General features: G+C 35.1%; 1 non-coding gene across 1 annotated transcript; it reads right to left on the reverse strand.

Moving 5' to 3' along the window:
• Positions 1-3,715: 3,715 nt before the first annotated feature.
• Positions 3,716-3,822, reverse strand: LOC141621032 (small nucleolar RNA R71). Its single transcript, XR_012532088.1, has one exon. It is a non-coding gene; the product is annotated as a small nucleolar RNA R71 (small nucleolar RNA).
• Between the last annotated feature and the right edge of the window lie 6,448 nt (positions 3,823-10,270).

Below are 10,270 nucleotides of genomic sequence, written 5' to 3' on the forward strand. Positions count from 1 at the left end.
TGTTGCACAACAATGGGTGTGTTTAGTGGTAGATTAGTGGTCGTCTTTTTTGGGGAATTTTTCTTTTTGGCTTCAAGGTGGTGGAAGAACCAGTGGTGTTATTTTGGCGTGGTGGTTGAAAAGGTGGTAATCCACCACTATTTGTTGTAAACATTGACATTAGACTTTGTTTGATGTAAAAACTTTGGAATATTATTCATATTTATTGTAGTAGATGTGAAATTAAAGTTTTTATTTTGGAGCCAAAAAATATGGGGCCAAAATTTGGTTTGAAATAAATTGGAGCCAAAAAATTTGGTTAAGAAATTTGGCTGGAAATAAACTGGAGGCAAAAAATTTGGGTGAATAATTTGGCAGGAAATTTTTGGAGCCAAACATTTGGGTGAAAAATTCGGAGCCAAAATTAATTCAGCCAAATCCAATTTCATTTAATAAGGGGTAGATAAGTAATTTAAGCACCTAACCCCACATACTTTTGCTCTTCCTAAAATATTGTGCATAAAGTAAATGTATGGAAATGAAAGAAATGGAGGAAGTATCAAACTGCTATTATAAACATTTTCTGCTGTTGGAGCGGGCGGGTTAGGGAAAAATCGTATCAAACAAAATGAATTATTAAATAAAACGGTTATACCTAAACCGTTGTTCAGAACTGTACAGTTATAACGGTTCAGGCCGTTGTTATTTATATGAAAATGATGCTTTATTTTTTGGCGGTAAAATCAACGAAGTGAAATACAAAGTAAAACGGTTACACCTAAACCATTGTTCTGGACTTGTACAGTTATAACGGTTCAAGCCGTTGTTATGTATATAAAAATGTTACTTTATTTCTTGGCGGGAAAATCAAACTAATGAAAATATTACAGACAACAGTTATTTCCAACCCGTTGTAGATTGTATAAATCAATTACGGTTTCAAACAAAACAGTTGTCTGTTTGGAAACAAAATATAACGGTTTTTCTTATATCGTGTTTATTACTTTCCAATAAACAAGGTCTTGCAAGTGTTGTATTATTCACACATATATACTCTGAGCTTCCCTCCCGCCCCCAGATAATATCCTCAAACATTGAGCTTCCCCTCAACCACCAGCCTACCCCATCACCGTCGTAGTCATCGTCATCATCTCCATTGCCGCCGCCAGATCAATCCAGATTCTCCTATTTAAAGAAGTAATAAACCCTCCTTTCTAGAGATTTGTTTGTTATTATAAGTATGCATTGTTATTATTTTTTTATTAATTTCTGCTTTAGATATGGTAGAAAAGCGCAAAAGAAACGATGGAAATGCGTCAGGCGACGACTCAGGTGATGAGAATAATTTGCAACACACTGCGGGTCGAATGCGCCACAGGGTTTCCCTAGAAGAAATAAATTCAAAGATACCTAATTCTTTACAATGGGATAAAGATACGGGGCTGCCGTATGGTGAGTATGCCGGGTATTTTGCGAGTTGGATTGGTTATTGTGTATGACAATATGTGCCTCTCGGTACGCCGCGCATCAGTGAACAGAGTAAAATACGGAACACCATGCTAATAAAAAGAATAAAGGTATGTATATATAATTATAAATGTTTTAGCTGAAATTAAGTTACTACTTGATATGTGTATTAGGAAAAACACTTGTACCAACTATGCTCATCATATATGAAGTTAGCTTACGTTGTCCCCGAAATGTATGATAAGTACCTAAAAAAAAGACAGAGGAAGCCCCCAGATCTTGGAAGTTAAAGATTGCTGAGAAACCACTTGTTCAACAAGGAAACTGGGGAGATGAACAAGAAACCACCAAAAAAGAAGTATCCGTATGTCAGTCAGGACCATTGAGATAACTATATCGCTTATAGGCAGTCTGACGAGTTTAAGGTAACTTAATAATAATAAGTAAAGAAGTATACTTAGTTTAGTGTTTGGTCATGCTTACGTTTATTGAGAAATTATTTGATGAAGGCTATGAGTGTGAGGAACAAGGCGAACATTTCAAAGAAAAAGACCGTCTTTTACGGCTCCCGAGGTGGTTATAGATTGATTAAGGAGAAACTTGTAAGTACATAATTCTTATAGTATTAGACTATTTGGTGATGAATGTTATATATGTTCATAGTAATCATACATATTTTGAGAGGGTATCAATGTGATGAATGAATTGTAGGCAAAGCTTGGAAAATTCAGTCGTCACGACGCTTGGGTGGAAGGTCACACTCCTAAGAATGGAAAGATGGAAACTGAATATGATAAGGATATCAAAGAGAAAATTGTAAGTTTGAATAAATATGTCACTCCTACCACTGGTAATCGGAGTTATATAATTGTGAGTTGCTTAATGGTTTTATGTGTATGTAAAGGATCTGCGAGAAGGAGGTACATGAAGGAAAATGGAAGCCTGAAGGACGTGATGACATTCTTGCTAGGGCAATCGGCAAAGCAAAGCATCCAGGTCGTGTGAGAGGGGTAGGAACGCATGTTGGTATCTCTAAGTATTTTGGGAAAATTACTCAACGTGGTGATGATTCCAAGAAGGTTATCTATAAATACTGTATTTGAACAAACGTAATTAATTTACAACTATATATGCTGACATTAATTTCTACTATACAGCTACAAAAAATAGCCAGGTTAATGGTGAGAATGTTGAAAACTGGCAAAAAGCCATCAGAAAAGGAGTTGGATATGGTTCAACAAGTCATAAAGGAAGCAGAGGAGGAGGAGGAGGAGGAGGAGGAAAAAGAGGTAATAATATTTATGTCTTATATACAGTGTGTTATATGATTTTTAAAATCAGTACGTCTTATATGGACAAGTGTTAATGTACAAAAGGAAGCCAAAGATGATATGACAAGGGAGAATGAAATGGGAAAGGAGACTGAAGTGGGAGCCGAGGATCGATATCAGGTAGTTGAAAAGGAAGAGGATGCCAGGAAGGCCGTGACACAGGATGAAGTGGAGGTAGTTTATAGCTTTTGACGACGAGTTTAATATTCACATAAAAAATAGCGTCGTTGTCGGGGACGGTGTTAAATTGATTTGATTTTCATTAATTGTTTTTAGTTGTATCTTTCTTTACCTTGGGGAAGTCAATCTCCTCAAGGTTGTTCTAATTGTTTTCAAGTTGTTTGATATTTTGCATGACTAGGAGATCACAAGGTAACTTGTTACCCATTGATTTCTAGATTGAAAGAACCATAACCAACAATAGAAGTGTTGCTAGAAGAACTTCAAGAGTTGTAGGTATTGGAGAGATTGTGGACATTCAACCAAATAACATCGAGTTTACCAACCCTTTTGCAAGAGAAGGAGAGGATAACCTACTACAAAACCAACCACAAAATCAACCCACAATGCCTAAATTTTCATCATATTCTGTACCAACCGAGGAGAACCTACCAAATGGTACTCCTACACCGCCACATTTAACCGGTAATTTCATTGCAAAATCCGCATTCATACAATTATTTGAGAGAAGTCAATTTGGGGGGATGTCTAGTGAAGACCCTCATTCGCATATGGAGACTTTTTGTGACTATTGTGATGCGATTTCTCAAACCGGAGTTACTCAAGACCAAATCCGATGGGTATTATTTCCATTTTCTTTGATCGGTGCCGCAAAGCAATGGTTGAAGAGCCTAGACAAGGCTACCCTTGGTATTGATTCATGGAAGAAGTTAGCACTTGCCTTCTACAAGAAATTCTATGCTCCGGAGAAGACTAACATGTTGAGAGCCCAAATCACCGGGTTCAAACAAAGGGATGAAGAATCATTATATGAAGCATATGAGAGATTTAAGGACACTTGTCGTTCTTGTCCACACCATGGACTTAGCGAGTGGTTCCTTGTGCAAAAATTTTGGAACGGTTTATATGAAGACTCCAGCAATGTTCTAAATATGGGATCTAATGGTATGTTTACCGAAGTTGATGACAATCAAACATGGGCCAAAATTGAAGAGATGGCGGTTCATAATTCCCAATATAGTAGGCCTCGAAAGGCCAATAGAGGAGGAAAGCATGAGGTAGATTCCATCACACAATTGAGTGCTCAACTAAGTGCTCATATTGACACCATCAATTTGAAGTTTGAGAAGGCCATGGCTAAGCTTGGTGAAGCTTCCAAATCACCCAAACAACATGTCAATGCTATGGTGGCATCATCCTCAATTCCAAGTGGAGTATGTGAAAGTTGTGGAACCTTGGGACATGACCAAAGTGAATGTAGGGGAACAAATGAACAAATGAATATTTTCCAAGCATACAAGAGTGATACCCCTTATTCTAACTACTATAGTGAGAATACCAAATTCCATCCAAATCTTTCATACAAAAGCCAAAATGTTCTAAACCCTCAACCAACATACACCCCACCTCCAATGAGAAACCAAGCTCAAAGACCCTTTTTCAACCAAAGCCAAGGTTATCAAAATCAACCTTCCTACAACCAATCCAATGACCAAAGCTTTGATGTTCAAAAAGCGGTCCTCCAAATGCAAAAGAACCAATAAGAATTCTTCACCCCAAATGCAAAAAGATAGCCAAGTCAAATAAATCGCCATCAACAACATACTAGCCCACACCAAAATACTAGAAACTCAAATGACTCAATTAGCATCTTCTAGCTCTCAAAGACAAAAGGGGCAATTACCACCTCAAAGTAATCCCTCAAGACATGAGTCGGTTAGTGCCATCCATTTGAGGAGTGGTACAAGATATGAAGCGCCGAAGAGGCCAATTGATGAAGACATTGTAGATGCTAGTGACAAGCAAAGAGTTGTGGAGAACTCTGAGGAGGTAGATCCTACCACCAATGAAGTTTCAAAGAAGAAGAACGAAGAGAATGTTAGAAATCTAGATCTCTTTACTCAACATATTCATAAATATTATAATTTTAATTTAGTCATAAAATTAAAATATGATCTTATGCATGCAAACTATAAGTAAAATAAGGAAGAAATATTTATTCTTACATTGAGGATTTCGGTTTATATGAGCACAAGAGAGTTCTCCTACTCTCTTGTTCTTGAGCTCTCCTAAATTGGATGAACAAGGATTCAAGAAGAGAATCCCTCCCAAGGTTTTATACCCAAGATAACAACTTAATAAAATTAATATTATTATTACTAGAACAATATTAATTTGGTGTAAAATTGACCCAAAATATTATTTGGTCTCTCTATTATTTCGGTTAAGAGAGAGGGAGGAGAAGGAAGATTTTATCACTCTAAAATTCTAATTTTTAGATGAATGAATGAATGAATACACTAGAGATTTTGGTAGTGTATATTAGGTAAAAATAATGAGAAAAACCATTGTGTTTTCCTCTTTGAAAAACCGGGTGGCATGGGGAGGAAGGGACCAATGCATGCACAAGGTGGTCTTCACAAGATTAAGTAGGGTTGCATGGCTAGGTTTAGAAGGAAATGATTATGTTTACCACTAACATAATCAACACAATATATTTCTAATCCTCCCCTTAATTTCGGTACATATAGATAAAATGGACTCCATTTTATTTTTTGTCAATTTGTCAATTTGTCACATGTCACATATCACATAAAATTGTCATGTATTTTTTAACATATTAAAAATCAACGCATTAATAAAAATACGTCATATACAAAATCGACTTAGTAATTCATAATTACTTGTACCAAAATATTTTACCGAATATAAATCACAACATCTTGTATTTATAATAATTAATTCATTCAAATGCAATTGTTTCTTTAAACAATAATTTCATCTAAGTAATAAAACAATTCGATTACTTAGACCGTATCTTGTTTAATCAAATTACAATGAGACACGTAAATATTACTTCCAAAATCGTCCGTCAGTTTTAAGTAATTTAATTGACCCGTATCGTCATACGATCAATTAAATGATCAATTAAGAATGTTACCCTTTAGGTATGACCTAAGGGGATCAACTGGTCACCACCGTCTCACGACAGTAATGTCAAACTCTAGTCAGCCAACCATTACCGATATGTGTAGACCAGTTGACAGTAAAATATTACTTCCCAATTGTATTCTTTAAAAATGAGACTTAAACATGTGATCATCATGATCAACAGTTGTGATCGCATTATTGTCGGAGGACACATATTCCAACAATCTCCCACTTGTCCTTGACAAGTGTGCGTCACCAATTCTCTTGTCCTATTACTATCTCCCACTCAATGCAAGGTGTCTTTCAGGTCGTACTTGCAAGTGATCATATCGAGAGTGGTTTCCTCAATCTGGAGAATAACTGATTGACTGGATTTATCTATCATAGATATCTTCCGAGCGTGGCCACGCATTTCCAGTTCATTACTCCTCGAGTGGCCCTGAGATATTGTTATAACCCTGACTAGGGGTGGATAATTCCTATCGCACTCATTCCCTTCGACTAGCCACAACCATCATAACCCAAAATATGCCCATTTGACCCCATTTACGAAGGTCGTAGTAACACAAATCAAAGTTAATCCGAAACTGTGCCATCTCAGGTGAACAGTCTTTAGTCAAAAGAATCGACTCATTAGAATACTATAGTAGCTCTCGCCACGACCAGGCTATATAAATTTGCCAGAACTCTATAAGCGGTCATAAGGCCCGACAAGGTGTTCCTAACAGTCTGCCTATGTGATCGACTAGTCATTCTCATATGACTCCATGACACTTGAACTTGCCATCAATCGCATCACATTCTAGTCACTTCGAGACGTCACCTCATGTAAGTAACTATGGGCGAATACAATGCTAATCCGTGTTCACTTAAACGGGGTTCAATTTTCTCTACAACCCGTTGGATGTAACAAAGTATAAGGTGAGTTAATAACAACTCAAACGACAAATGTCGATATCACACTCGGGTAGTCAATACCGTATTACAACCTTGTGATGCATATCGTAAGTGTGTAAACACTTGTTGATTGCAATAGAAGTTTAACATATCATGTGTCCATGTGTTCAAACTTCTTTTAATTGCATTTTCCTTTATGTTCATGTTATCTATCATAGCATGAACCATACCAAGTACACATCTAGGTTCCCAACCTCAGTTTCGGCTCTTTATCTTGAAAGAACTTCTTTGTCGATTATCACATAAAAAACGAGTTTGGGGTGAATGATATAACTTGTACTGATCAAGTACTCCACCCACACACAATGCACTAGGTATATGTTTTGTAGAATCTTGCAACAATTGTCAAGATGATTAGCCTAGCACTTCTCACAAGTCCTAGCATATTAGGAAAAATTAGTTTTGAGTAACTTCTTATTCAACTAAGTATCTTTCCAAACTTCCTATTTCTCCTTTTAGCTTGAAAAGCTTAGGATTTTCATAAATCCTTACATGTGTTCGAACTGCAATATGTGCAACCTCTTGACACACAACAGAGTCTTCTTGTCAAACACTGAAATCGCTCATCAAATTCTCCTCGAGAATTCATGACGTTTCTTGTATGGCTCGCCAACGATTCATCATGCTTTTAAGTATATGAATCATTATTTGGACATGTGCATGATTATTCTAATGGCGGAAACATTAGTAACTAATAATCATGAGATCAACCATTCTTAGGTTCAAGGAACGACCATGACTGCTAATGGCAATTCCATTTTCATTTACATGAATAACCTACGTTTCTCGTTGATTCAATGTGTATATCTCAATACTTATCCAACATCTCATGATGTGATTGGATTCATCATAGTCCATTTTCATCCAGAATTGAAAACTCAAATACTCCTTTATAAAAGAAGGTATTAGCTCGTCATTCTCAATGAGTAGTGAGTTAAAAAATTTTTTTATAAGATGATTGCTCTCACTAAATTCCATGTCTTCACACGATAATTTCCAAACTCCCACTTAATTCCACATGATTCGCAATTGAATACTCAATTGAGACATTTCAAAAATTGAAATTTATTGCTTTGTTAAGTTATTGAGATAAAACCATATATGTTCCCATCATATCTTTTCAAAATACCTATTTTGAAGTGGTCTCATCTTAACCTAATGGAAAGAGATTTTAATCTCTAACTCATTCATATCATAATGATGCGTAGCAATGTCATTATTTTAAATATGAATAATATCTAATACACGTCCTTCAAAATACCCTTTTCGGAAGGAGGTTTAACCAATTCATTTTCATAATGAGGTTAAGTAATGACTTTTGCGTGGTTAATACTTAACTTAGCTATTGAGAATATTGGTATATCAATCCTTGTAACTTTGATTCATTTAGGCTCTTAAGTAAATATCAATATTGAAACTATTGGTCAAAGATATTATAAACTAGTCAATTAAGACTTTACATTAGTCATTCTTCTTCCAAAACTTTCTTTTAGTCTCCTCGTGTAGTTATCTTGAGAACATATTCTTGTTATCTTGAGAACATATTCTTTTGATTACTTCACTTGGTCTCTCTTGTCATGTAGAAGTATTCGAGACCATAGATCTCATCTATTCGTGTATACTATATTAATAGATATACCTCTATTCAAATCATTCTTCCTTGCGTAGATCTCATTTACACAAATTTATCTTGGTGTTCTTTGTGTCTTAATTTTTCTCCCACTCTATCTTTAGAATAAATACACTAGAGATTCAAAGATAGCTTATGAGACACAAATAATAATATTGAAGTAGAAGGAGGACTATCTCATAGGTTGACTAATTGTTTTAGATTTCGTAAGTGTACTTGGTGATTAACTTTCCTTTAAGAGAGTTCATTAACTCAATATCACTTTCTAAATGATAATACACAAGTCTTTAGCTTGTGGTCATATAATGAATCTCATCATTATAGTTGTCTATTAGATCACTTTAAGTGAATAATCATATGTTTCTATGAGCAAGCATGTAAAGACGAATTTTAGAACACGGATAAAAATGATAAAACGGGTGACTTGGGTTGCAAACCAAGCCACCATTATCCAAAATACAACCAATATCCAAAATACATTTCCATGTCGAACACGGAAATCAAAAGGTTCTAAAATCCAAAACATAATTAAAATAAGACAATAAAAAGCGAAGCTTCATGGAAGCTATTCCTAGCTTCTCGATTGTTTCTTAAGCTTGCTTTTTGAAGAGTCTATCACACCCGAAATACTCGAGAGGGGGGGGGGGGTGAATTGAGTATTTAAAAATTATGCCTACTTTTTATTTTATATCAAGGTAATTAATTACTTAAAGTTTATTGATTAAACTTTAACTAATTAACTAAATGATTATGAACGAATGAAATGACTGAAACGAAAGATGCAAAGACACAAGATATTTGAAGTGGTTCAGCTTCACACGTCGAAGCCTACGTCCACTATTCTCGATTAATAATTTTAGTACCTTACTCCGGATTACAAAATTATCAACCCAACTCGTATAGTTAACACTAACTATAACTCGATTTGAATATCACTAGATATTCGATTTGACTATCTTAAGTTACTAAGAAAGCACTTGATTGTTCTTCTAGGTGTTCACACAATTGAACGAGTAAGAAACAATATGAAGTACTATTATCTTATGACGTAATCTTAAAGAAAGATAAGCAATTTGAAGAGCACGACTTTTCGTAAATATTTTCTAAAACAAAACAATAAGACAATTAAGAATTAAACTCAAATATGTTTTGCAAAGTTTCTTGTATTTCGAAAAGCTTAGATAAATGAAGAATGATCAATTGTATTTATAGTAGAAGTGGGTACTAGGGTTTGCACGAAACCCTAGGATGCCGTGAGATAGGCGACTAAGGAAATAAGAGATAAAACTTTATCTCTTTCCTTAATTTAATCCAAGATATTATAGTTTAGGTAAATAAGATAAAAGTAAATCTTATTTGAAATCTAAAACTATATCTTTTAAGATGTTGGGATAAGTAAACAAATCAAATCATATATTATAAAGATAGGAAAATATCTTATATAAATATAAGCTAGATTTGATTAAATAGGTTACTTAAACACAACCGCCTCACGCGCCCCAACGGTTTGCAGCTCACGGCTGAAACCCTAGGCCCGTGTCCATCTTGGATAAAACCTATCTCCTTGGATTAGGGTTAGATTAGATAGACTAGCAAACCCTAGGTAGCATGACGACCCATAAGTCGTTTTACTAACCAATAGGAATATGCAAGTCACCAATTATAACAATCCATAATTCAATTCTACTATATACAAAAGATTACGAAATATGTATAAGAGAAATTTTATCTTTTGAAAAATGATTTTAAAACTATTAAAATCGTGCCTTTAAAATGCTACCTAAAGTTATAGTAG

This window comes from Silene latifolia, chromosome 1, assembly GCF_048544455.1.
Source record: "Silene latifolia isolate original U9 population chromosome 1, ASM4854445v1, whole genome shotgun sequence".
Lineage (NCBI taxonomy): Eukaryota > Viridiplantae > Streptophyta > Magnoliopsida > Caryophyllales > Caryophyllaceae > Silene > Silene latifolia.